The sequence below is a fragment of the Cololabis saira genome, chromosome 13, assembly GCF_033807715.1.
Source record: "Cololabis saira isolate AMF1-May2022 chromosome 13, fColSai1.1, whole genome shotgun sequence".
Classification (NCBI taxonomy): Eukaryota; Metazoa; Chordata; class Actinopteri; order Beloniformes; family Belonidae; genus Cololabis; species Cololabis saira.
This window is the reverse complement of record NC_084599.1, coordinates 37,534,103-37,561,254: the sequence shown is the minus strand read 5'-3', so window position 1 is coordinate 37,561,254 and position 27,152 is coordinate 37,534,103. Positions and strand designations below refer to the sequence as shown.

General features: G+C 43.6%; 1 protein-coding gene and 2 non-coding genes across 3 annotated transcripts in view; all 3 read right to left on the bottom strand.

The window, feature by feature from the left end:
* adcyap1r1b (adenylate cyclase activating polypeptide 1b (pituitary) receptor type I) overlaps positions 1–26,366 on the bottom strand; it is a 62,625-nt gene extending 36,259 nt beyond the window's left edge. Inside the window, exon 1 of the mRNA XM_061737276.1 lies at positions 26,243–26,366. The gene's annotated coding sequence lies outside the window, so the exon portion shown is untranslated. The remainder of the gene's footprint in view (positions 1–26,242) is intronic.
* trnar-ucg (transfer RNA arginine (anticodon UCG)) lies at positions 864–936 on the bottom strand. The gene has a single exon. It is a non-coding gene; the product is annotated as a tRNA-Arg (tRNA).
* On the bottom strand, positions 6,850–6,922 carry trnar-ucg (transfer RNA arginine (anticodon UCG)). The gene has a single exon. It is a non-coding gene; the product is annotated as a tRNA-Arg (tRNA).
* Positions 26,367–27,152: the final 786 nt, after the last annotated feature.

Sequence of the window (27,152 nt, the reverse complement as noted above, 5' to 3'; positions counted from 1 at the left end):
CAGCCAGGTGCTTTTTGTGTCAGTTAGGCAACACTTTAGCATTCCCGACACTAGTTTAATCTTTCAGACACACTTTCTACTGCCGTTAAACTTTTACCATTAAAGTCCGAAGCACCGGATGTTTACAAGGTCTCGGCGAGACGCCTTCAAAATAAAAGCACTAAATATGGGTCTCCTTAATAAATAAAATAAAAGCCTGGTTTTAAATAACATTAATGAGACATAAAAACATAAGAACACATTTATAGAAATACTCATATTAAAGGTAATGTACAATTTCCATTATTTTATTTTATTTTTTCGAAAATTTTGTTTTATTATTATTCATTATTATTATTACTATAGAGAAAATACCACCGTTTTTAATGCCGATCTTGTCATTTTATTTAGTTTTTATCAACTACACCTTTAGATTGGGCCGTGAAAATATTGTCGGACATTAAACCGGTCCGTGGTTCAGAAAAGGTTGAGGACCACTGGTCTAGTGGCTACAGAGGTGGAATGGCAACCAAGATGAACCACCTTGGGCCTGAGCAAGGCCTTAACCCTAATTGCTCCAGGATTCAGGATTCAGCACTCATCGGTTCTGACATTGAGAAAGAGTTATTCAGAAAGGATTTTTTTTTTTTTTAATTTCCTTTATCAATCCCACAATGGGGAAATTCTTTCTCTGCATTTAACCCATTTTCTAGTCGAACTAGTAGCATTGGGCTGCCATTTGCACGGCGCCCGGGGAGCAGTAAGGGTTAATGGCCTTGCTCAGGGGCCCAAAGTGGTTGACCTCGGTTGCAATCCAGCTTGAACCTGGGACCTCCAGACTCCAGCCCTCCTCTGTAACCACTAGGCCACCACTCCCAAAAGAGCTACCGCGGCAGGACTCGAACCTGCAATCTTCTGATCCGAAGTCAGACGCCTTATCCATTAGGCCACGCGGCCGATAAGGCACAACGTTCACACATGCATTCTCCACCATGGCGTCCAGACCTCAACAGCTCAACGCCACGATTTTTATGGAAGTAAATCTGTCTCATCGGAGTTTGAAAGAAAAAAGTGATTGAATTTCTAGCACTGAGTCTTGTATTGAATGTATTGAAACCTTCCTGCCTCTCCCCTCTGTGGGGTTGCTGGTGGCCTGTGTTCCGGGTTCTTCCTGGTCGGCCCCTGGTCTCGCGGGTGGCGGGGTTGCCCCACCCCCTCCCCCACTATAGATACACTTCAGGTCGAGCTGTGTTTGGTTTATCACACACACACACACACACACACACACACACACACACACACACACACACACACACACACACACACACACACACACACACACACACACACACACATACACATACACATACACATACACACACACACACACACACATCACACATAGCCACATAGACATATACACACTCACGTATACATATTCATACATTCATGCATGCACACATACACACACACACATAGCCACACATATGCATACACACACAGTTACATTTAGCCACACATACCTGTACATATACACACTCATACACACACACACACACACACACACATTCACACATATATAGCCACTCAGTCACACACGTATACATACACATACAGATACATACACAGCCACACAACCATACACCTACACACACACACATACATACACACACACATAGGCACAAAGACATGTACACACACTCACACACACACGCACACACACACACACACACACACACACTCACACACGCATGATCACACACATACACGCACACACACACACATAGACATACACGCTGGCTTGTTCACCTGCATGCTCGCTCTGTAGTTCTTGGGGTTAGTTAGCGCTAGCTTAGCTCAGACTGTGATTTGGGTTGATTACTGCTTGTGTTTTGGTCGGCTCCGTATTGGTTTTGTTGGTTTTGTGTTTTGTTTGCGGTTTTTGTTGCAGATTTTCAGTGCTTGACGTGTGCCTTCGTGTGTTCCTGCTTCCTGGATTGGCAGTGGATGTCGTCACACCCCCCACCAACCACCCCCCAACCCCAACCCCCCCCACAAAAAAAAAAAAACTCACTGGGTTTGTATGTATATAATATGTGTGCAGACAAGGTAAAAAAAAAAAAACAACAACAAAGGAGTGAAAGTAGTGCAGGTGATCGGCTTCAGGAGAGATGGTATGTGTGTTCAGGGAGGGGGTGGGGGGTGTTTGGTGGTGTGTTTGCTGGTTTGTGTCTGGTGGTGTCTTCAGGGTGTGTGTGTGTGTGTGTGTGTGTGTGTGTGTGTGTGTGTGGGGGGGGGGTTGTCTGGTGTTGTGTTTCTGCAGCTGCTCAGGAACGTCCTCCCTGAACTGTAATCAGCAGCTTAATGAGTCTTTCATGTTCAACACCGTCCGCCTGAGTATGTGTGCAATGTTTGATGCTGCATCTGAAAAACACACACTTGATTACTATATACACACACACACTCACAGACACACACACACACACACACACACACACACACACACACACACACACACACACACACACACACACACACACACACACACACACACACACACACACACGTTCCTCCGCAGGTTTGAGCTTCAGCTTCATGGAAATGCGTTGAGTAAAGCTGCAGGAGGAGGACGAGAAGAGGAAGAATAACCCGGAGGATGCAGGTGGATGTTGGAGAAGTTTCCCCTCCGGAGACAAGGTCCTGATTCTCTCAAGGAAACGCAGGAACAGCGGAGCGTCTTACTGATCACTGACTTGTGGAGCTGAAACGCTTGGAACCCTCAGCATCCTGCACATCTTGCACATCCCGCTGGTTCCCTCTGGACCGGTTCTGGTGGGGTTGTACCCAGTACTGGAGTTGAGGGGGGATGAGGGGGGATGAGGGGGGATGGCATCCCCCCTGAAATAAAAACGGTCAAAATCATCCCCCCTGTAAAACTGCCACCCCCCCTTTCCATCCCTTATGTCATTTCATCAATGAATGTGGTTTTACTGCTATTTCAACATTTAGAGTCATCACCAGAAAAATAACACCAGAAAAATAACTTATTTGACAATTTTCACCTGTTTCAAGTAAAATTTCACTTGAAATAAGTAGGAAAATCTGCAGGAAAAGATGTATCTTCTTATTACAAGCAAAAGAAATCTTGTTCCACTGGCAGATTTTTCTACTTATTTCAAGTGGAAATCTACTTGAAACAGGTGAAAATTGTTGTTTTTTCCAGTGATGAGTCTTGTTTTAAGTGTAATGAGATTTTTTTTACTAAAATGAGACATTTTAACTAGAAATAAGACCAATATTCTTGTTAAGATTGTGAGTTTTTGCAGTGATCCATTTTACTTATCCTGTGAAGGACAGAGTCATATTGATAAGTTCAGAAAACTGTTTTTATTTTAGTGTTTTGATGTATTTGATGTAAGCCCAGTGGATATTTAAAGCTTACAGAAGGCTGCATTTAACTGCTGCTATGTCATTCCTGCAGTATTTCTGCAGGTGTTTTGGTAAGGGCTATTATTTGTAATATATTATATTATTTGTAATCAGCACAAATTATCTGTCCCCATATGATAAAATCCACCACCCCCCCTGATTTTATTTTACAACTCGAGTACTGGTTGTACCAGCTGTGGGAGGGTGAAGGCATGCGCCCGCTCGTCCTCTTCTCTCTTCATATCCCATGTGCGGGCCACTAACGGCCTCTTTCTTCCAGATGAAACATCCTCCGTGCGTCGAGATTCATCATCTAACGTGTTAATCCGGCTCCGGCTCCGGACGGTCTAATTCCCAGTCACTCAAGTCTCCGCTTCTATTTAAAGCGTAATAAATTATAAGAGGACTTAATGACAGACATGACAGGGTCTCGGTTATTTCGGGGAGGCAGAGGGAAGCTCAGAGAAGGAGAATATGAAAACTGGCCTGGTTTTCTCGCTGCTATTATGTCCCATTTTTCCCACAACTCATGTGGGAACGGTGCCACTACAAGTTAGAGGCAAAAGACACTTTGAAGCATAAATAAACGAGCAGTTAAAGTAACATTACAGCATCCCAGGAGACGTGAAAACCAGGAGCCGCTAAACAGCCAGAGTCCCTCAGCACCTGATGGAGAATTAACTACTTTTTCCCAAGTAAGCACAGATTTTAAGCATCCGTCCCATCACATTCTTCAACTGAGTTTGCAGACTGGTAGTCTGCCCCAAAAAGATTAAGACTGACCTTTAAGATGTTTTTGTCTACTCAAATCGTAAGAATGAATCATCCTTTATGCCTTGTAGCACCCTATAATGTAATAATTTCCCGAAAATGTAATAACGCGTGAAAATGTAATAAAATTTGGCCTTAACTCAATCGAAAATGTAATAAAACCCAATAATGTAATAACTTCACCAATAATTTAATAAAATATCCTAACTGATATTGTAATAACATTTTTACCAATAATGTAATACCTTATTAGATTATTGGGAATTTACTACATTTTCAGGTGGGTCTTTTTTTTTTTCCAAAAATGATAATGTAATACTTGACAAATAATGTAATATATTTATTCATTTTCAGTCCAGAGTTCTACATTTTGTGTTTTAAGTATCTAAGAATGTTATATACACTGGATTTGAAACACCAGAATGACTATTGGGTTAAATTACAGACTTTGAGTACCATGTACTAAATTCCCAATAATGTAATAAGGTATTACATTATCGGTAAAAATGTTATTACAATATCCGTCAGGATATTTTATGACATTATTGGTGAAGTTATTACATTATTGGGTTTTATTACATTTTCGATTGAGTTAAGTGCAAATTTTATTACATTTTCAGGCGTTATTACATTTTCAGGAAATTATTACATTATAGGGTGCTACATGCCTTAAAATCATTATGTTTCCTCTGTTTCATTGTCATTCTGCATCGAGACGCATCATGTATATTCTGACCCGTTTACATGCAACTGTTTAATTAAATCTACTGAAATCTGGATCATCTCTCAAGTCATAGTCTTGGTAAATTAGACACTCAGTTTCAGTGCAGTCATTCACCTGGTTGGAAAGAACGTGTTAAAGAGCATTTAATGCGTTTTTTTCACAACAAAGAATTAGTCTGGTTCAAGCGCAGAGCAAGTAAACGTGGATGCTGCGAGACAGTCACACAAACAAGAACATCCCGCCGGGAACCCACTCACGCTTCCAGGATTTTTCTGGAATATTTCAACATGATTTACACAAACAAAACAAAAATATTTGGACTAAAAATAAAAAACCAGATGTGAAGAAGCAAAGTGGCGTGCAAACATCCAGAAGCATCTTGTTTTAGTCACGATTAATGAGTAAAAACACTGAAACCCTCCTGATGTATTCACGCGGCACTAAAGTGACCGCTGGAGCTGCAGACAGCTCAGTTCCCACCACAACACCTCACATTTACACCAAACTGGAAGATGGCTGTGTGTTTAAGTTGCCATGACAACACTTGATGGTAAATGTAACCGGAGCTTTTGTTAAAGCCTAAAGGATTTTTGATGCAAGCACACGTCATGGCATTCTTCATTTCTCCGTGTGAAGTTCATGTTTGATTCATTTCTGGATGTTTGTCCACCAAAAATAGTCCCATCGTCATAATTACGCGGGTAAAGAGGCAGAAATGACGAGGAGAGGAATTACAGCGGATTACAGAGATGCTGCATTCACACGGCATCTAAACCACAGACCTCCTCTGAGATTATTACAAACTAACCCCGGATCATCTCAATCCAGTGTGACTCTCGTGTAAAATCAGTAAAAAAGTCCCTATTATACCTCAGAACTACTGTACCGACTCGACAAAAGGAGAACCCAGCTCGTAAGACGAACTCACGTCCATTTGTGACTTATGAAATTAGTCTAGACCAGGGGTCGGCAACCCAAAATGTTGAAGGAGCCATGTTGGACCAAAAAACACAAAAAACAAATATGTCTGGAGCCGCAAAAAATGAAAAGTCTTGTATCAGCCTTAGAATGAAGACAACACATGCTGCATGTTTCTATATTAGTTATTACTGGGGGAAGATTTTTTTTTTCACTTTGAGAAAAAAGTCGAAATGTCGAGAAAAAAGTCGAAATGTTGAGAAAAAAGTCGAAATGATGAGAAAAAAGTCGAAATGTCGAGAGAAGAAAAAAGGAAAAGGAAAAAGAAGAAGAAAAGAGGAAAAAAAGGAAAAAAAGAAGAAAAAGGAAAAAGAAGAAAAAGAGAGAAGAAAAAAAGGAAAAAAAGACAAAAAAGAAGAAAAAAAGGGGAAAAAAAGTCAAACATTTTTTAAAAAGCTCCAGGAGCCACTAGGGCGGCGCTAAAGAGCATTGCCCGATGGTGTGTGTGTCTCAGATGTAAGTCGCTTTGGATAAAAGCGTCTGCTAAATGGTAGTAGTAGTAGTAGTAATTATCCTGCACTTATACTTGGATCAGCACCCGCGATGAAGCGCATGTAATTTCATTGTTATGAAATATGAACGATGACAAATAAAGAATCTTGAATCTTGAAATATAAGGTCAGCTGAATAAATGACCGGGTTCTTTCCTGTTGGCGCAGGATTAAGGATTCATTGGATCTGACATTGAGAAAGAGTTATTCGGAAAGGATTATTATTATTATTTTTTTTTTTTTTTAATTTCCTTTATTAATCCCACAATGGGGAAATTCTTTCTCTGCATTTAACCCATTTTCCAGTCGAACTAGTAGCAGTGGTCTGCCATTTGCACGGCGCCCGGGGAGCAGTAAGGGTTAATGGCCTTGCTCAGGGGCCCAAAGTGGTTGACCTCGGTTGAAATCCAGCTTGAACCTGGGACCTCCAGACTCCAACCCTCCTCTGTAACCACTAGGCCACCACTCCCAAAAGAGCGACCGCGGCAGGACTCGAACCTGCAATCTTCTGATCCGAAGTCAGACGCCTTATCCATTAGGCCACGCGGCCGATAAGGCACCTCATTCACACATGCGTTGTGCACCATGGCATCCAGACCTCGACAGCTTAACGCCACGATTTTTATGGAAGTAAATCTGTCTCATCGGAGTTTGAAAGAAAAAAGTGATTGAATTAGTATTAGTATTAGTAAAAAAAATGAAAAGTCTTGTATAAGCATTAGAATGAAGACAACACATGCTGCATGTTTCTATATTAGTTATAACTGGAGGAAGATTTATTTTTTCATTTTGAGAAAAAAGTCGAAATGTCGAGAAAAAAGTCGAAATGTTGAGAAAAAAGTCGAAATATTGAGATTGATGTTGAAGTACAATCTAGAGAAAAAAGTTTAAAAGGTCGAGAAAAAAGTCAAAATTTCGAGAAAAAAGTCGAAATGTTGAGAAAAAAGTCGAAATGTCGAGATTAAAAAGGAAAGGAAAAAGGAGAAAAGAGAAAAAAAGGAAAAAAAGAAGAAAAAGGAAAATGAAGAAAAAGAGAGAAGATACATATACACAAACATACACAGCCACACAAACATACACACACACGTACGAACACACATATACACACACACACACACACATATACACACACACACACACACACACACACACACACACAGACAAACACACACACACACGCATGATCATATACATACACGCATACACACACATAGACATACACACTGGCTTGTTCACCTGCATGCTTGCTCTCTAGTTTTTGGGGTTAGGTAGCGGTAGCGGTAGCTTAGCTCAGACTTAGCTCAGACTGCGATCAGATCTCAAGATTTAGGTCGATTGCTGTTATTGTTTTGGTTGGCTCCGTGCCGGTTTCGTGCTTTGTTTGTGGTTTTTTGTTGCAGATTTCCAGTGCTTGACGTGTGTTTCCGTGTGTTCCTGCTTCCTGGATTGGCAGTGGATGTCGTCACCCCCGCGTATATATGTATATATATTAAATATAGTAATAATGCACATATACCTTTGGTTTCTACCGTCATGGTATCAATCATTAATATGTGTGCAGACAAGGTAAAAAAAAAAAAAAAAAAGAGAGAAGAAAAAAAGGAAAAAAAGACAAAAAAGAAGAAAAAAGGGAAATAGAAGTCAAACATTTTTTAAAAAGCGCCAGGAGCCACTAGGGCGGCGCTAAAGAGCTGCATGCGGCTCTAGAGCCGCAGGTTGCCGATCCCTGGTCTAGACTTTAAAGTTCGTGTACATGGCCGTAGACGGATACTCGGGGGCCTCTGGGGGCCCTGCACCCCATTGATAAGACGTCACTTTGCTGGATCCCCGGGAGACGGACCATCAACACGGACCTTTATGTCACAACGTGAGTCGGCACCAGTCGAGGTTCGTGACGTGAGATCCTTCATTTCTCTTTTCCAGTACACACCCACGTCCTCGGGGCCCCCCCCCTCGTTCAGCACACCCTGATACGGATGGTGTGTCATTAGCAGACTGGTGCACGCTGATGATGATCCATCAATCTGAATTTCTTTTGGATGTAAAAGGACCACCTTTCATTGACGAGCATTCATGTTAGATTTAAACATGACATGGAGAGATATGTAGAAAACCTGAAGGTAAAAACAGTCAGTGATGAGGTTAAATTGGAGCTTATTTTCACTAAAACTATTTTACAAAATACAAATCTAGCATCCAGCTCTTCACTGAGTGCCAGCGCACATAATCCAGGCCGCTTTCCAAGTACCTCACAGTCGTAATGAGCTCTGCTTGATGCGTGTTGAAGTGTTCATACTGACACTTTCACAGAGAATCATCTTCAAACATGAAGCCTTGTGAATGATTCACCTATTCGTTTGAATTAGTCTGAATGAATTCCAGTCGCTTGTGGACATGATTGCAGCCCTGGGGCCTCATGTACTAAGAGTGCGTGGATTTCAACTTAAATCCGTGCGTGGAATTAACAAGAACGCAAAAATTCATATGTACAAAGCTGTGCGTTCGCCCAAATCCACGCAGGTTTCTCTGTGTATCCCAATCAGCGTGGATTTGAGCGCACATGCGGGAGCACAATACTCCGCCTTGTCTCCTCCCTCAAATATATGTTTGAATATGATAATGAAGATAATTATCCATTAAAAACTGCTCATCCTAACAAGACATGTGCAAAAACAGGCAAAACAAATACAAAAAGAAAACACCGGCTCTGAGCTGGGTGTCGGACTCCAGTCCTCGAGGGCCGGTGTCCCTGCAGGTTTTAGATGTTTCCCTGCTTCATTGCACCATGATACAAGTGACTGTGTCATCAACAGAACTATCCAGACTTTGATGACAAGTTGGTGACGATGATTAATTAGAATCAGGTGTGTTAAAGCAGTGAAACATCTAAAACATGCAGGACACCGGCCCTTCTGGGATTCAGTTTGACACCTACATTATGGTGTTCTTTGCTTTGCGTTGCGTTCGGTGAAGAGTTGTGGTTTTATTATGATCGTACGGGTTTGTGAATGTTTATGGGCAGCTTTAATGAATCATTACACCCTGCTTTTCTTGTTTATATTTTAAGAACCGACACCAGAATTTTTGGTGGATGAAAAATGGCTCCTCGTTCTGCTTTATTGTCATGCATATTATATAACGGATTAAGACCAATGTACACGTTTATTGAGTCTTACACATTATGGATGTCCGCGATCACCTCTCTCATAAGTATAACAATGTGAACAATATACAATTTATATTCCTCTGCTGCAGAAATAAAGACAATTTGTGCCGACGGGATTATCGAGATGCAAACGTGAGAAATAAAGAGCAAAGTTGCTGTAACTCGGAGTGTTTCATCCGCAGGAGGAGAAACCGGTCTAGATCCCTGTCGTGCGAGTGATTGCCTCCCAGAATCTGATTTCTCTCCTGAAAATGGGTATTTTTACCTGCCAAATATTGATTGAAGGCCAAATACAGTTAATGAAAAGTTGTTTCTGCCTAAATATGACTTGATCTCATTCTTGAGTTTCATAATCTGAAACTCTGACGTTGTAGCGCTCTCGCTCAACGGGTTTCTGTGCGCGCTCCCGCGGCCACAAATCAGAAGAAATCAGATTCTGGCAGGCAATCACTTTTTGGCACAACGCCGGTCCATCACGGGAGAAACACTTTCTGGACCTGCAGCACCTGCAGCTGACTCCATATCAGACTCTGAAAGTTGCCTAAACATTCAATAAAAACTTATTTCATGCTGAATCACATCAGTTCACAACCAACCTTTCCGTGACACCTTTTTTTTTATTTAAGACATCTTTACAGAACCCGTTTTTGCTGCAAAATGTATTTTAATGTTTTTCTGTCCAGACACAGTTATGGGATGTTTAGGGTCTGGCTTTTATCTCCAGTAGTCCTCCCATACGGTCGTCATGACGACGGACAGATGTCCGACCTGTAGCAGCTCCAGCTGAAGCATCATGTTGGTCTGAACCGGAGCAGCTGGTCCAGTTCAGGGCAGAGATCCAGAAGATCCTCTTGGTACCTAAACCAGCTGATGGTCCAGTCTTAGTCCTGGACCAGCAGATCGGTGTGGTCCCTGAAGACTCGCTCCTGATCCTGCATCAGCAGGTTCCTCTAACAGAGCCAAAGCTCCATCAGGATTTGCGGGTTCCATCGTTGAGCTCCTTTAGTTGTTTGTTCAGATCATGTGGTTGATTGTGAGATTGTTGCAGCTCCACTTTTGTGTAATTTATCTAGTGATGTGGGGATTGTCATGTCCTTCACGTGGTCGTGAATTTATTGTTGACGTTACGTTTCCTCATATTCTGCACTTCACTGCATCACCAGTGAGCGTCGCCAACGGACAAAACCTCAGAAAAGTGCGTACAAAAGCCTTAATGTGTGAGTGCCGGACCGCAGCTTTATACGTTCACGTCATTCTTTGTACATCCGACCGTGAGCGTAGAAAGTGGCGTACGCACGTTTTTTGTGCGCCGCACTCTTAGTACATAAGGCCCCTGGTCCTTTCCCACAGCCTGACAGAACAACTGCACGTCTGCTAAAATCATTTTGGGTTTCTACCTGGCGGTTTCACGGATGTAAAAGAAGTCCGGAGTGTTACGTGCCACAGAGGTAGGATTTTCTGTGGCTCTGCATTTCTCTTCCACCTTCTCCTCCCCTCCCTACCACTCATTCTCTGCAGGTGAGGTCCATAACCAGCAGCCATTCACCACCCATCTCCCATTGGCCAGCCTGTGGTTCCCTGTCTCTGCCCTCCACCAATCATCTCCACCTGTGCCCTCCTCCAATCAACTCCACCTGTGCCCTCCTCCAATCAACTCCACCTGTGCCCTATAAAAGGGCTGTTTGCCAGTTCCTGCTGGCTCTCTCTCATAGCAAGTTGATGGTTGCTTGCTTGCTTGCTTGCTAGAGTCCAGAAGCACATCCTGCTGTTATTGCTATTATTCTGCTTCATAGTCTGGTGTATATGCCCTGCCTTGGGACAGGTAAGACGGGGGCCCCTATACACAGGCATCACGTAGTAGAATCTATGTTTAGTCACATTAGGTAAGGGATGGTTGCCACTATTGTATTTTTGTCCCACTGGTTAGTGTAGTTAGGCAGACAGGCTTTTGGTTTCCTTATTAGACAGTTAGATAGAACTGTGTTCATCCTTAGCTGCTTATTTGTTATTTTGGCAACATCCACGTCCCCTGGCAGTGGCATACTTTTGTTTTGTTACTTGGTACACTTGTAAATATTGTAAATATCTTGCTGGAGTGAAAGTAAAATCAAGCACACCAGTTAAAAATCCTGTGTTGTCTCCGTTATTTGCACCTTTTTATGCTTGGGTTCCCTACTGGTTTAAATGTCATGCTATGTGACCCTTGGTCTCAACACCTGTACATGGCCTGACCAGGGGTTTCGTAACATGAAAGTGGGGGCTCGTCCGGGAAATTTCTGAGCATTTGGGGGTGCAAATACTTGGTTCTCTAGACATGAGGTGATAGTTGGTTTTTGTGCGTTTTTTGTTGTACCATGGCATCCGGTTTTGATTTAAACCAGTTCATTGCAAACCCTTCCCGTGAGTCATTTGAGAAGTGTCGCAAGGCTGACCTGATTTCGGTGGCCAAACATTATAGTATTGTGACTGACAGTGGTGCCCTTAAAAGGGAGTTAAAACCAGTGGTGCTGGAGGGGTTAGTGGACAGAGGTGTTCTGGGTGGCCCTCTGGATGCTGGGCTGGTTGGTGCAGCCTCCCCAGAAACAGTGGTGAGGGTAAGGTCGACGCCGACCTTGCCAAAGGGGGACCCTAACGCTTACTCACCGTCCCCAACGGGGTCCCTGGATGGCGCTAAGCTCAAGTTGCGTCTGGCTCGCCTCGACAGAGAGCGGGAGGAGAAAAGGGAACTCCGAGAAGCTGCGGAAAGAGCTCAGAGAGCTGAACTTGACCAGCAGCTTGCCATCCGCAGGCTAGAGCTGGAATTCCAACTGGAGACAGCCATAAGGCTGCGTAAGTTGGAGCTGGAGTCCTCTCCCCAACCTGTGGCACCGTCCACCTTCTCCGCCTTCGTCTCTCCATCCACTGTGGCGGCTCCTGCCTCTTCAATTGGCACCCATGGTCCACTCACCTCCACTGCCTCGCCAACACCACCTGGTAGATATGATTTATTTCGGCACATAGAACTTCCTCCCTTCCGAGAAACGGAAGTGGATTCTTTTTTTCATACTTTTGAACGCCTTGCGACTGTTCTTAATTGGCCAAAAGAGAACTGGTCCACTCTGCTGCAGTGCAAGCTAACCGGTAAAGCACAACACGTAATAGCCTCATTGCCTCTTGCCGATAGTCTTGATTATGATGTGTGTAAGTCTGCTGTACTCAGAGCCTACGAGCTCGTACCCGAAGCCTACAGGCAGCAATTTCGAAACTTCAAGAAAAGTCCCACTCAAACTTTTGTAGAGTTTGCTAGAGAGAAGGGCGAACGGTTTGATAAGTGGTGTGCTGCTAGCAAAGTCACTGATTTTGCTGGACTTCGAGAGCTAATACTCTTAGAGGAGTTTAAGAAGTGTGCTTCAGAGCGTTGTGTTGTTTATTTGAATGAGAAGAAGGTCTCTCAGCTTCATGAAGCCGCTATTTTTGCTGATGAGTATATGTTGACCCATAAGGAGGTGTTTGTGGCGCCTCGAGGTAAGGGTTTTGGTGTGGCTAACTCTGCCCCTCCTGCCGGTGCTAAGGAGGAGAGGGAATGCTATTATTGCCACACTAAGGGTCATGTCCAGAAGGATTGTTTTCAGTTGAGGAGAAAGAATTCTGGTTCCTCTAAACCTGCTAATGCTAAACCGATGGGTTTTGTTAGGACAGTGTCTGAGCAGACTCCAACCAGTGCGGTTCCTACATGCTGTGACGGCTTCAAGCCTTTCACATTTGAGGGCATGGTGTCCTTGGTTGGTGACCCCGGTAGTAAGAAGCCGATTCGTATTTTGAGAGACACTGGGGCGGCTCAGTCCTTCCTGCTAAATGAGGTGCTGCCTCTGTCGGATGCTACATTTTCTGGTGCACACAGCATTGCTCAAGGAATTGATATGAGTTTCATTAAAGTTCCACTACACAATGTGTTTCTTGACACAAAACTGGTTTCTGGCTGCTTTAAGGTAGCTGTGTGCCCTGCTTTGCCTGTTCCTGGTATAGACCTCATTATGGGGAACGACATTGCAGGTGACAAGGTTTGCCCGGTGCTGGAGATTGTTGAACACCCCAATGCCATGGCTATGCCAAGTGGCTCAGATGTCCACCCAGGTATATTTCCAGCCTGTGTGCTTACACGAGCTCAGGCACGCAAGGAGAGTGGGGCGGTTAACTTGTCAGACTCCATTTTGGCCACTCCACTTGCTACTGACGTTTTCCCCCAGCATTCAACTGGCCAAGCGAAGGTAAAATCACAGCCTGTCTATATGCCTTCCATTACACTTCCAGTTACTCGCAACGAGATAATTGCTGCCCAGAAAACTGACCCCTCTTTAGCTCATTGCTTTGCATTGGCTGTTTCCCCTGTGGCTGCAAGGGGCAAACCAATAGCCTATTTTGTGGAAAATGACTTGCTACTGAGGAAATGGTCGTTGCCTGCTGCAGCTGGCATGGACTGGGGTGTGATGACCCAGGTGGTTATGCCTACCCCCTTTCGCCACCAGGTTCTGCTGTTGGCTCACGAGACTCCTTGGTCTGGTCATTTGGGGATAACTAAAACTTATAACAGGGTACTGAAGCATTTCTTTTGGCCTAAGTTGCGGTCTTCTGTTGCGCAGTTTTGCAAAACCTGTCATCACTGTCAGATCACCGGAAAACCTAACCAGACCATTCCTGCAGCTCCTCTCCATCCTATCCCGGTGATGGGTGAACCGTTCAGTCATGTCATCATTGATTGTGTTGGACCACTGCCCAAGACCCGAAATGGTAACCAGTATCTTCTTACTCTAATGTGTACTGCCACTCGGTTTCCGGAGGCTATACCTCTTCGAGTTATTACTGCAAAGGCAGTGGTGAAAGCCATGACAAAGTTTTTCTCTACCTTTGGATTTGCCAAGGTGGTTCAAACAGATCAAGGTACTAACTTTCTGTCTCGTGTGTTTGAACAGGTCCTGGGGTCTCTAGGAATTGAGCACAGAGTATCTTCGGCCTATCACCCTGAGTCACAAGGAGCCCTCGAACGTTGGCATCAGACACTCAAGTCGGTATTGAGAAAATACTGTTTGGTAGAGGGAAATAGCTGGGATGATGGACTGCCTTTTGCCTTGTTTGCACTGAGAGAAGCTGTTCAGGAGTCACTGGGATTCAGTCCCTCGGAGCTGGTTTTTGGTCACACGTTGAGAGGACCACTCCAGGTCCTGAAAGAGCAAATTGTGACTCCTGGCAGATTCTCAAAGTCCACAAACATATTGAAATATGTAAGCCAGTTTAGAGAGCGCTTACACAAGGCTTGCTCACTGGCTAAAGAAGCGCTTGTCACCTCCCAGAGTGCCATGAAAAAGCACTATGACAAGAGAGCTGTGGCACGATCCTTTTGTGTAGGAGATCAAGTGCTGGTATTACTGCCTGTTCCAGGTTCTGCATTGTCTGCTCGCTTCTCAGGTCCTTACTCGGTGGTGGAGAAGCTAAGTGACACAGACTATGTTATTAGCACTCCTCACCGTAGACGTAACAACCGTGTTTGTCACATTAACATGCTCAAGCTGTATCATGCTCGGACCCCAGATCCATCTGAGCGCAGTGTTGCACCTGTGTCAGCAGTAGCTTCAGTGTCTACTGTGTTTAACACTGCTCCGGATGAGGATGGTCTGAAACTGAGGTATGCCCCACAGCAGGGAGCCAGGCTGGCTAACTCTGAAATACTGGCAGACTTGTCTTCTCGCCTGGCCCACTTGTCTGTGGAACAACGTGCTGATATTAGCCAGTTGATTTCAGAGTATCCAATGCTCTTCAATGACACTCCCACCTGTACTTCAGTGATTGAGCATGATATAGTTCTGTGTAATCCTACACCCATCCGGCAGCATCCATACCGTGCCAACGCGGCTAAGCGGGCAGCGATGAAGAAAGAAGTACAGTATCTGTTGGATAATAACTTGGCTAGACCAAGCTCCAGCCCTTGGTGTTCACCCTGCTTATTGGTGCCGAAATCGGATGGTACTCCAAGGTTTTGTACTGATTTTCGGAAGGTCAATGCAGTTACAGTACCTGACTCCTTTCCACTTCCACGGATGGAAGATTGCATTGATAATGTTGGCTCAGCTCAGTTTGTGAGCAAGCTTGACTTATTAAAAGGTTACTGGCAGGTCCCCCTTACGTCCCGTGCTTCTGAGATCTCTGCGTTCGCCACTCCTGATGATTTTCTGCAGTATAATGTGTTAGCTTTTGGGATGCGAAATGCTCCAGCTACCTTTCAAAGGTTAGTTAACACGGTGTTGTCTGGTGTTCCTAACTGTAATGCGTATTTGGATGACTTGGTCATTTTTACAGACACGTTCCCAGAACACATCCACATACTCAGAATGGTGTTTGACAGGTTGACAGCAGCTACGCTCACTATAAACCTGGCCAAATGTGAATTTGGAAAAGCAACAATTACTTACTTGGGCAAGGAAGTTGGATTGGGAAAGGTACGGCCTGTGCATGCTAAGGTTATGGCTATTGTTAATTATCCAGCCCCAACGAACAAACGTGAGCTGCGACGTTTTATTGGGATGGCTGGCTACTATCGCTCGTTCTGCCGTAACTTTTCCTCTGTAATAGCTCCTTTAACTAGTTTGCTCAGTGATGCTAAACAGTTTGCTTGGACTTCAGATTGTCAGCAGGCCTTTGAGAAGGCCAAGGCTTTGCTTTGCAGTGCCCCGGTGCTTGCTGCTCCAGACTTTACTCTGCCCTTCAAGTTAGAGGTAGACGCAAGTGCTTTGGGAGCTGGGGCTGTATTGCTTCAAGAGGATGCTGATGGAATTGATCACCCCGTCTGTTTCTTCTCCCGAAAATTTACTAAGCCACAGCTTAATTATTCCACCATTGAGAAGGAAGCACTGGCCTTGATGCTGGCTTTGCAACATTTTGAAGTTTATGTTGGCTCGAGCTCTGTACCTGTCGTCGTCTTCACCGATCATAACCCACTAACATTCTTGTCCAGAATGTATAACCAGAACCAGCGCTTAATGCGATGGGCTCTCATCGTCCAGAACTACAACCTGGACATAAGACATAAGAAAGGTTTAGACAACGTGATGGCTGATGCGTTGTCCCGCATCTAAGTGTCACAATAGTTTTTGTTTTGCTTGTGAACAAACTTAGAGTAAGTTTGTTCTTGTCGGTGGGCGTGTTACGTGCCACAGAGGTAGGATTTTCTGTGGCTCTGCATTTCTCTTCCACCTTCTCCTCCCCTCCCTACCACTCATTCTCTGCAGGTGAGGTCCATAACCAGCAGCCATTCACCACCCATCTCCCATTGGCCAGCCTGTGGTTCCCTGTCTCTGCCCTCCACCAATCATCTCCACCTGTGCCCTCCTCCAATCAACTCCACCTGTGCCCTCCTCCAATCAACTCCACCTGTGCCCTATAAAAGGGCTGTTTGCCAGTTCCTGCTGGCTCTCTCTCATAGCAAGTTGATGGTTGCTTGCTTGCTTGCTAGAGTCCAGAAGCACATCCTGCTGTTATTGCTATTATTCTGCTTCATAGTCTGGTGTATATGCCCTGCCTTGGGACAGGTAAGACGGGGGCCCCTATACACAGGCATCACGTAGTAGAATCTATGTTTAGTCACATTAGGTAAGGGATGGTTGCCACTATTGTATTTTTGTCCCACTGGTTAGTGTAGTTAGGCAGACAGGCTTTTGGTTTCCTTATTAGACAGTTAGATAGAACTGTGTTCATCCTTAGCTGCTTATTTGTTATTTTGGCAACATCCACGTCCCCTGGCAGTGGCATACTTTTGTTTTGTTACTTGGTACACTTGTAAATATTGTAAATATCTTGCTGGAGTGAAAGTAAAATCAAGCACACCAGTTAAAAATCCTGTGTTGTCTCCGTTATTTGCACCTTTTTATGCTTGGGTTCCCTACTGGTTTAAATGTCATGCTATGTGACCCTTGGTCTCAACACCTGTACATGGCCTGACCAGGGGTTTCGTAACAGGAGGAACAGGACCAGCCGGGAGTTCAGTGAAAAAACTCGGTCGTAAAGGCCAAATCTGGGTTACTGCAACTTTCGGTGACACATACTGACCCAGAAACCCCTTTACTCCACTCACAGCTGTAAACTAGTGAGTAAATGGACCAACCCAGATACATCTCTCTCACTGCTTCCTCACTTTTGATCCAGTCGCTCCAGGAACATTCGTAAGCAGCTGCAACAGGAACATCCGTAAGCAGCTGCAACAGGAACATCCGTAAGCAGCTGCAACAGGAACATTCGTAAGCAGCTGCAACAGGAACATTCGTAAGCAGCTGCAACAGGAGCATTCGTAAGCAGCTGCAACAGGAACATTCGTAAGCAGCTGCAACAGGAACATTCGTAAGCAGCTGCAACGGGAACATTCGTAAGCAGCTGCAACGGGAACATTCGTAAGCAGCTGCAACGGGAACATTCGTAAGCAGCTGCAACGGGAACATTCGTAAGCAGCTGCAACGGGAACATTCGTAAGAAGCTGCAACGGGAACATTCGTAAGCAGCTGCAACGGGAACATTCGTAAGCAGCTGCAACAGGAACATTCGTAAGAAGCTGCAACAGGAACATTCGTAAGCAGCTGCAACAGGAACATTCGTAAGCAGCTGCAACAGGAACATTCGTAAGCAGCTGCAACAGGAACATTCGTAAGCAGCTGCAACAGGAACATTCGTAAGCAGCTGCAACAGGAACATTCGTAAGCAGCTGCAACAGGAACATTCGTAAGCAGCTGCAACAGGAACATTCGTAAGCAGCTGCAACAGGAACATTCGTAAGCAGCTGCAACAGGAACATCCGTAAGCAGCTGCAACAGGAACATCCGTAAGCAGCTGCAACAGGAACATCCGTAAGCAGCTGCAACAGGAACATCCGTAAGCAGCTGCAACAGGCCCTCAGACGCTTTTCAACCAGATAGTCAAGACACAAGTGGTCAAAAATGTGACTTCCCACCTGCACACCCATCCCTGCTAGGCCTGTGTTGAAAAAATCAATTTCCCAATTCTAAATCGATTCTCATATTAATTCCTAAAAATCGATTCATATGTCTAAAGATCGATTTTTTTAAATTTTTTTTTGGAGGGATTTTTTTAAATTTTCTTTTATTTATTTATGTATTGTTTTTTTTCATCATTACATTACAACTTTTGGTTATTTTTTTGTTTATCCCCAAAAAATGAATGTTTTGTTGGACACGAGAATAACTTGTGCCATGTTTTTGCCTATAAATATGTTTAAACTTTAAAGGTATGAAAACATTAAAGTGTTCAGTTATAATTGCATAAATTGTCTATATTTCATTACTTTATATACTGTCTTGGGGTAACATTTGCAAAAAATGCTAAAAACCAAATTCTCAAAAATTAAAAACCAAAATAGACAGAAAAAGGAACAAATAAAAATGGAATATGGGAAAAAATAAAACCAATTTCATCCGTCTCTGTTTCCTCCCTGGATCTGTTTGGTAATTCTGACCCACACAATGTTTCTGTTTGCAGTTCTATCAGCATTCTGGGAGCTGATTGGTCCTTACAGCATCATTAGCTGCAATACTTGCTGTTGAATCTCAATATAATATTAATATGTTGCATAACTAGACACTCATATAATTCATGCAACAGCTGAAAAAACAGTTTAATTAACAGTAACCCAAATCAATATCGGATCGAATCAAACTGGATCGAATCAAAGCGTGATAATCGATTCTGAATCTTAATAATCAGAATCGAATCGATTCTTGATATTTGAATCGATCCCCAGCCCTACTATATATGTAATATTGTAAAGTGGAAAGATTTAAACCACATCTAACAGATGATGAGCTGATGGCGGTAACTTACAAGCATGGCTCTGTTACACGAGCTTTACAGTGGTTACGTGTGCCTCCATGTTTTCTGACTTGTGAAGTTATGACTTATCGTCTTATTATCGTCCTGCAGGAGGCTCAAATAACAATAACAACAATATTCAGGTTTCAGGGAGCTGAAAATGCTATTTTCCATGCAGCTTTTTTCCAACGTCTGTTCTTGATGACATCACAGCGGGCAGATTTCCTTATATGGTCAGATTGTCCACAGGAGCAGGAACTTCAGCATTAATCCTAAAAGCAGGAGTTCAGGACCACGCAGCAAACATCAAGCATGTTTTCCATCCCAGTTGATCAGTACCAGTACTTAGTTATCAGCATTTTGCTTCTGAAGTCTCCTCAGAGTTCATTCTGGTCGGCGCTGTTGCAGCGTCAGAAGCTCGTGGGTCTGAACCAGAACCGGCAACGAAGCTGCATTGTGCTGGCCGCCAGCATGTGTGTGAACTTCAGTGCAAACATCCTGGGATTACAGCTGCCAACACTTTTACAGTCTGAAAAACAATCGATGCTCTTCAGCACATTTCACAGATAAAGTGATCAGTTTCAGATTCTCTCTGGAAACCGAAGGACGCCAGCGGGGAACGCCTCCAGCTCATCGGCTGTGATCTCGTCTTCTGACTGAGCGAGTTTCACCTTAGACCGGTTCAGGATTACCGCGACCGTCATGGGCAGGCAGAGCGATTTCAGTTCTCGCAGTGTTCATTTCAGATGTTGTGGTGGTGGTAGCATCTTAAATGCAGATGTTTTTGTGTAGATCTGATTACAATAATGTCAGGTAAAGTTAGTCATCATCAAAGGCATTGACAACATCAGCCTACATGATGAAAATAGCAGTTCTCTATTCTCTATTCTCTATCAACCAAATATGTTCCAAGCAATTCTGAAATCTATGATATTGACCAAAACAAAAGCGCTCTAATGTTGCTAAATAAACTTGATGCATCACAAGAGGAAATGATTAACAGGAATTCAGGGCATCACGTGAGACGTATTAAAACAACTATATACTATAGTGGCTGTGCATGTGTGTGTGCACTTCTGTTTAAGGCAGGGGTGGGGGCACCGAGGTCCATCACCATGATGTCACGCCACCGGTCGGTGGTCTCGGTGTGGGGACAGTAAGGGGACAGTTCTCCGTCCTCTCAAGAGCTGACCACCGGGTCACTCTCTACGTTTCTGTCTCCACGGCCAGGGCCTGTTTCCACGGCAACGCTGGACCTCCGAGGGCGACACTGAGGCAGCAAAGCCTCTTGAGACGCAACAGAAAAATGATGTAAGCTCTCGAGAGGACAAAGGCTCGTCGCCGTCGGCAACGTTAACCTTCGCTTCTGTATGATGAAAGTTTTTGGGTTTTTTTAAACTCCGGTGGACGACTGTTGCTGGTCCTGCATGGAGTTTTGGAAAAATATGGGTAAAATGATGATAAATAAATATAGAATTTTAAAATTCTACTCAAAGGTGTGAGGCCTTGGTGTGAAAGGCATCGGATGTTCTCAATGCGAAGCGCTCCAACAAACAGTCGGGTGGCATTCCAAATGATCAAAAATCTCTTTTGTCCATAAAATCAGACCACTACATTATTTGATCCCGTGCTGTGCTGGCAGTAGACTACGCTAAGATCGGCCTGATCCTCCATGTCCCTCCCTCATTAAGGAGTAGGCTACACCTGTACAGGCCTGTGTTGAAAACAATCGATTTTCCAATTCTAAATCAATTCTCATATTAATTCCTAAAAATCAATTTGTATGTCTAAAGATCGATTTTTTTTCATCATTACATTACAACTTTTGGTATTTTTTTGTTTATGCCCAAAAAAGGAATGTTTTGTTGGACACGAGAATAACTTGTGCCATGTTTTTGTTATTAAATATGTTAAAAAGTATGAAAAAATTTAAGTTTTCAATTATAATTGCATAAATTGTTTATATTTCATTACTTTTATATATTGTCTTGGGGTTACATTTGCATAAAATGCTAAAAATCAAATTCTCGAAAAGGCAGAAAATGGAAAAAATAAAAACGGAATGTGGGAAATATATATATAAATATAAATATTATAAATATAATACGTCCTCCGTTTGCTGCCCTGGATCTGTTTGACACTTCTGCCCCACAATGTTTCTGAAAGCAGTTCTATCAGCATTCTGGGAGCTGATTGGTCCTTACAGCATCATTAGCTGCCAATACTTGCTGTTGAATCTCAATATAATACTAGTATTAATATGTTTCATAACTACACAGTCATATAATTCAGACAACAGCTCAAAAAACAGTTTGAATAACACTGTGGAAGCAAGGAGTGTTTTTATGCATACACATCTGTCACTCAGCCAATGGGGGAAGTTGTGGGTGTGTATGTGTGTGGAGGTGTGTCTGTGTGTCTGTCACTGGGCGGGGTGAAGCAATCATATTATCACTGACACCTGCTTGTCATGTTTTTTTTGTTTGTCAGAGAGAGGAGCTGATAATTTCTGTTGACCGCAATATAGGCTACGCAATATACGAAATATAAGCATTGCAATATAGTTAAACATCCATTGAATGCAAGCCACCATCTGTCATTTGAAAGTGAAATACTTTAACTTTGGGCCAACAAATAAATTACCAAAGAATGCATCTACTGTTTCATCATGTCGGTTTATTGGATTCAGCGTGTCGGACAGATCTCAGCCAGTACTCTCTCAGCGACTAATTGTTTTTGAAAGATAGTCGCCTTACAAACACTAACCCAAACCGATATCAGATCGAATCGAATCAAATCGTGATAATCGATTCTGAATCTTAAGAATCGGAATCGAATCGATTCTTGACATTGGAATCGATCCCCAGCGCTGCACCTTTACACAAATACCTCCCTGAAACACCATGTGACCAACACCCAGCGCAACACCCCCCCTAGTGGACACAACTAGATCAATAAGACTAATAAACCTGAACTAAAGTGACTATAAATGGCTCCGACAAGGTGCAACAACAACAACACTGCGTATCAAGTTAAGCGTCACTTACAGTCAAACTGAAATACAGAACCTGAACTTGGGAGGAAAGTAAGATGCTTTTAAAAAAGGACACATGGATGAAAGTTGAGGGTTAAAACCAGAATGATGTTCCTCTCTTGCAGCTTTTTGCATCAGCATCCGCAGCAGGACCTTGCGTAACGCCGGGTGTGTTAGATGGTTTTTGTGCAGACGTCCTCTCCTCCTTCACTTCCTGTCTCCCCCTCGGCGGCTCAGACCAACTAACGGCTAACTGCATCATTAAAACTTCAGCATCACCGCCGTCTTTTAGATGTTTGGTGCAGGGTTTCCGTGACAGAAGCTTTGAGAACCTCATTGTTTGCGTGCGTAAATCAAGCTCGTATAAACAGAATTCTGTGGTTTCTCTGATGCGCTGAATCAGATATGAACTGTGGATTTAAATAGAAAAACACAACAACACACTCATCTTTGGGGACGAGCCGGCTCTAAAGTTAAAACAGGCCTCACAAATTCAAAAAACACCTCCCACTGTGACTTTCTCTCTTTTTTTTGGCAGAAAAAATGCTTTATAGCACCTGTTTGGCCTTGAATGAGGATGGGAGCGGATATTCAACTCATTCATCACTCTTTATGAATGAGGCTGCAGCTGAGCGTTCACAAACGCAAACAAATAACTCAGCCCCGTTTCTGGCGATGCGATCAAACCAGAGGGATGCAGTGTGTCACAAACATGCTGGGTCACTCCCACACACACTGATAAACATGAGGCGCTGACAGAAGCCTCGCTAGGACCGGTGAGAACGGCTGGGCCTGAAGAAGAAGCCTCCAAAACCATCCGAGGAGAAGAGGCAGCTGCAGTTGTGATTCAGTGACGCGTTGCAAGGTCGTGCACGGCCTTCACTCACAGGCCTGGGTTTCACGTGTTTTCAAGGAGACGTCATCACCCGTTTCAAAAGCTGACGTTTTTCTTAGTGTCTGTTACTGTTTTGGTTGAAGTATCTCGGCGATACGATCATAAAAACACTATTCAGCTGAAGCGAAGGGTGAAGGTGTTTACACGTACGCACCAGCTGTGTCATTCAGATCCCCAAAGTACAAGAATTTACGCAACATCTTCTGTTCTGAGTCTGTAGGTGCAGAAGTGGCGGGACGGGATCGCTGGACTGAGCTGGTGATCCAGCAAAAATACGTGGGCGGTAGGAATGGGCGGTATGGACTAAAAAATGTATCACGATAATTTCTGGCATTTAACGATAAAAATGAGGATAAAAAAAAATACCACTTCAACTCCACCTTTGTCACTATAAATCTCTCGCTCTCAGATCCGCCATGTTTGTTACACAAAAACGTCATCAATGGGAATTTTTCTTTCTTTCTTTCTTTCTTTCTTTCTTTCTTTCTTTCTTTCTTTCTTTCTTTCTTTCTTTCTTTCTTTCTTTCTTTCTTTCTTTCTTTCTTTCTTTCTTTCTTTCAGGCTAATTTCCTTCCTTCCTTCTTTCCTCCTGCTCTCTCCTTCCTTCTTCCCTTCCTTGTTTTCTCCCTTCCTTCCTTCTTTCCTTGTTTTCTCCTTTCCTTCCTTGTTTTCTCCCTTCCTCCCTTCCTTATTTCCTTCCTTCCTTCCTTCCTTCCTTCCTTCCTTCCTTCCTTCCTTCCTTCCTTCCTTCCTTCCTTCCTTCCTTCCTTCCTTCCTTCCTTCCTTCCTTCCTTCCTTCCTTCCTCCCTTCCTTCCTTCCTTCCTTCCTTCCTTCCTTCCTTCCTTCCTTTCTTCCTTCACGTACGTTGTGCGTGGATTTAACACAGAACCATAAATCAGCTTTACAAAAAAACGTCATCAACGGGAATTTATTGTTTTTACCACGAGATACAAATTCTTACCGTGGGGAATTTCTTTGGCGGTATATCGTGAACGGTAAGATATCGCCCATTCCTAGTGGGCGGTGATGCGCAGCGACATGCTCTTCAAGCTCTTCAAGCAGGGCAGATGTTTCCAGAGGTTAGGCTTTATTATTATTATTAGGCATTTAAGGAGGAAAGAAGCACGTTTATTAAGACAAAGGGAAAGAGGAAGAAACCACAGCAGTCCAGCAGCCAATGAGATGCTAGATCTCAGCTATGTCCCACCTCCTGATGGTAGAGGGTAGGAATGGGCGATACTTTACCGTTCACGATATACCGTGCAAAAAATTCCCCACGGTAAGAATTTGTATCTCGTGGTAAAAACAATAAATTCCTGTTGATGACGTTTTTGTGTAAAGCTGATTTATGGTTCTGCGTTAAATCCACGCACAACGTAAGTGAAGGAAGGAAGGAAGGAAGGAAGGAAGGAAGGAAGGAAGGAAGGAAGGAAGGAAGGAAGGAAGGAAGGAAGGAAGGAAGGAAGGAAGGAAGGAAGGAAGGAAGGAAGGAAGGAAGGAAGGAAGGAAGGAAGGAAGGAAGGAAGGAAGGATAAATTCCCGTTGATGACGTTTTTGTGTAACAAACATGGCGGATCTGAGAGTGAGATAGATTTAAAGTTAAAAAGATGGAGTTGAATTGGTATTTTTTTTATCGTCATTTTTATCGTTATCGGGATAAATGCCAGAAATTATCGTGATACATTTTTTAGTCCATACCGCCCATCCCTAGTAGAGGGTCGCTGGTTTGACTCTTATTTCAGATTTACAACCGTGAAAAAGTAAAATATGGATCTCAGGAAGACGGTTCAAAAACTAAATGGTTTTAGGACTGATGAGGCGAGGAAAAGTGTAACAGAGATGATGCACTCACGGTTAGAGATTTTGGTTTCTTTCTTACAGATCCTGGGTTTTGGTTCCCAGATTAATGGTTATGATTCCTATTACACACACACACACACACACACACACACACACACACACACACGTATATTTGTCTTTTAATTGACGCCATATTAACACCTTTCCAAAAGTGTTCTCTCCCAGTGGTGTCAGACTGACTGAAAATAATTACCGTCAACTAAAAGTAGTGCATGTACTCTGGACCGGCCGATACCCAAACCCCAAGTATCAGAATCAGCATGGGTAACACCTCCAACTGGAACACACACCTGGACCTTTACTGCTCAAATCAGCTGGTTCAGACACTTCAGTCAGACCCCCTTTTCTGCAGGATTTCCCACTTTTGAAATCAGCTTTGCAGCTTTTATACTTCCCCCTCCTGAGGTGCAGCAGATGCAGATGTAGCTGGTTCAGGTAAACGGGCTACACAAAGCTTGATCTGGGTTTGTGACGTCACCACACCCAGCAGTTCTGAACAGCTCACTGACACATTCTCGGCCCCTAACAAAGCAATGGGGTTCTGATGTCAGAGTTTTTGCCACATTTAGGCAATATTAGAACTATATCTCCATATCTGAATATGTTGAAAAAATGGCTTGTTGGCTGGTTACAGAATTCCTACAGGTCAACGTCTTTTTTTTGATGCAGCCTCAAATATGGATGTGAAAATGGAAAATGAGGATTTCAAGACCGTTTTATCGGTAGAAAATTAAGTTAATTTGAACTGTAGTTCATAAAGCCTTAATATAATAGTCCAGTGCCTCATCTACATAATAAAATCATCTTATCATCACTGACTTTTCTACTGTTATTTTCCTTCATGCGTTTCTTCAAATTCTATATGCAATGTTTAATTGCGCAAAATGCGCGCAGGGAGCTTCCACTCTTCACTGATGAGACGTTACATGCCGCAAGATCCCGACACCAGCTCATTTCCATCCCCCCCTCCTCCTCTCCTCTGCGCCTGGCGGCATCCACTCGATGCCATCGTGCAAACAATCAGTTATTTTATGAGAGGTGATATTATTCTGGTTCTGGTTCAGATCCTACCATGGCATCGACGCGCTCCGAAGCCGAGTCCCGCGCTGCAGATCCCGGCGGGGCTGCAGGATCCCCCCGGCGGCTCCAGACACACAACTTCCAGCCCAGACCCGGATCGGAGTGTTGGGAGACCCGCAGCCGGATGGATGGATGGATGCAGCACTCCTGCACTCCTGCTCTCCTGCTCGAGGAAAACCTGGTCGGATTTTCCTGCGCGGTGCGCGCAGAGGTTTCGGTGGGGAGGATTCCGTGTGCGCCGCGGATGGCTGGTCGCTTCGCCCTCCACGCAAGAATGCGCTGCGCATTTCAACTAACCCTCCTCTCTTACACTCACACACACTCACACACACACATACACACACACACACTCGCTGTCTCTGTCCTCCCCTCATCTACACACCAGCTCCCTCACACACATGCGCGCAAGGAGGCACAGATCCGATCCCTGATGATGAGTGTGAGACATGAGCGGGTTGTGTTGAGTCTTTCAGCATCCAGGGTCTACGGAGGAGTATTAGAGAGAAAAGAAAAAAAATTTGAGAGTGAAAGATTTTTTTTTATTGTGCACTTCGAGAAAAAAGGCGAAATGTCGAGATTGTTGAAATAACATTTCGAGAAAAAAGTCGAAATTTCGTGAAAAAAGTCGAAATTTCGTGAATAAAGTCGAAATTTCGCCTTTTTCTCAAGATTTGGACTTTTTTTCGACATTTCGACTTTTTTCTCAACATTTCGACTTTATGCACGAAATTTCAACTTTTTTCTCAACATTTCGACTTGATTCACGATATTTTGACTTTTTTCTCAACATTTCGACTTTATTCACGATATTTTGACTTTTTTCTCAACATTTCGACTTTTTTCTCGAAATTATACTTCAACAATATTCTCGACATTTTGACTTTTTTCTTAAAATTTCGAC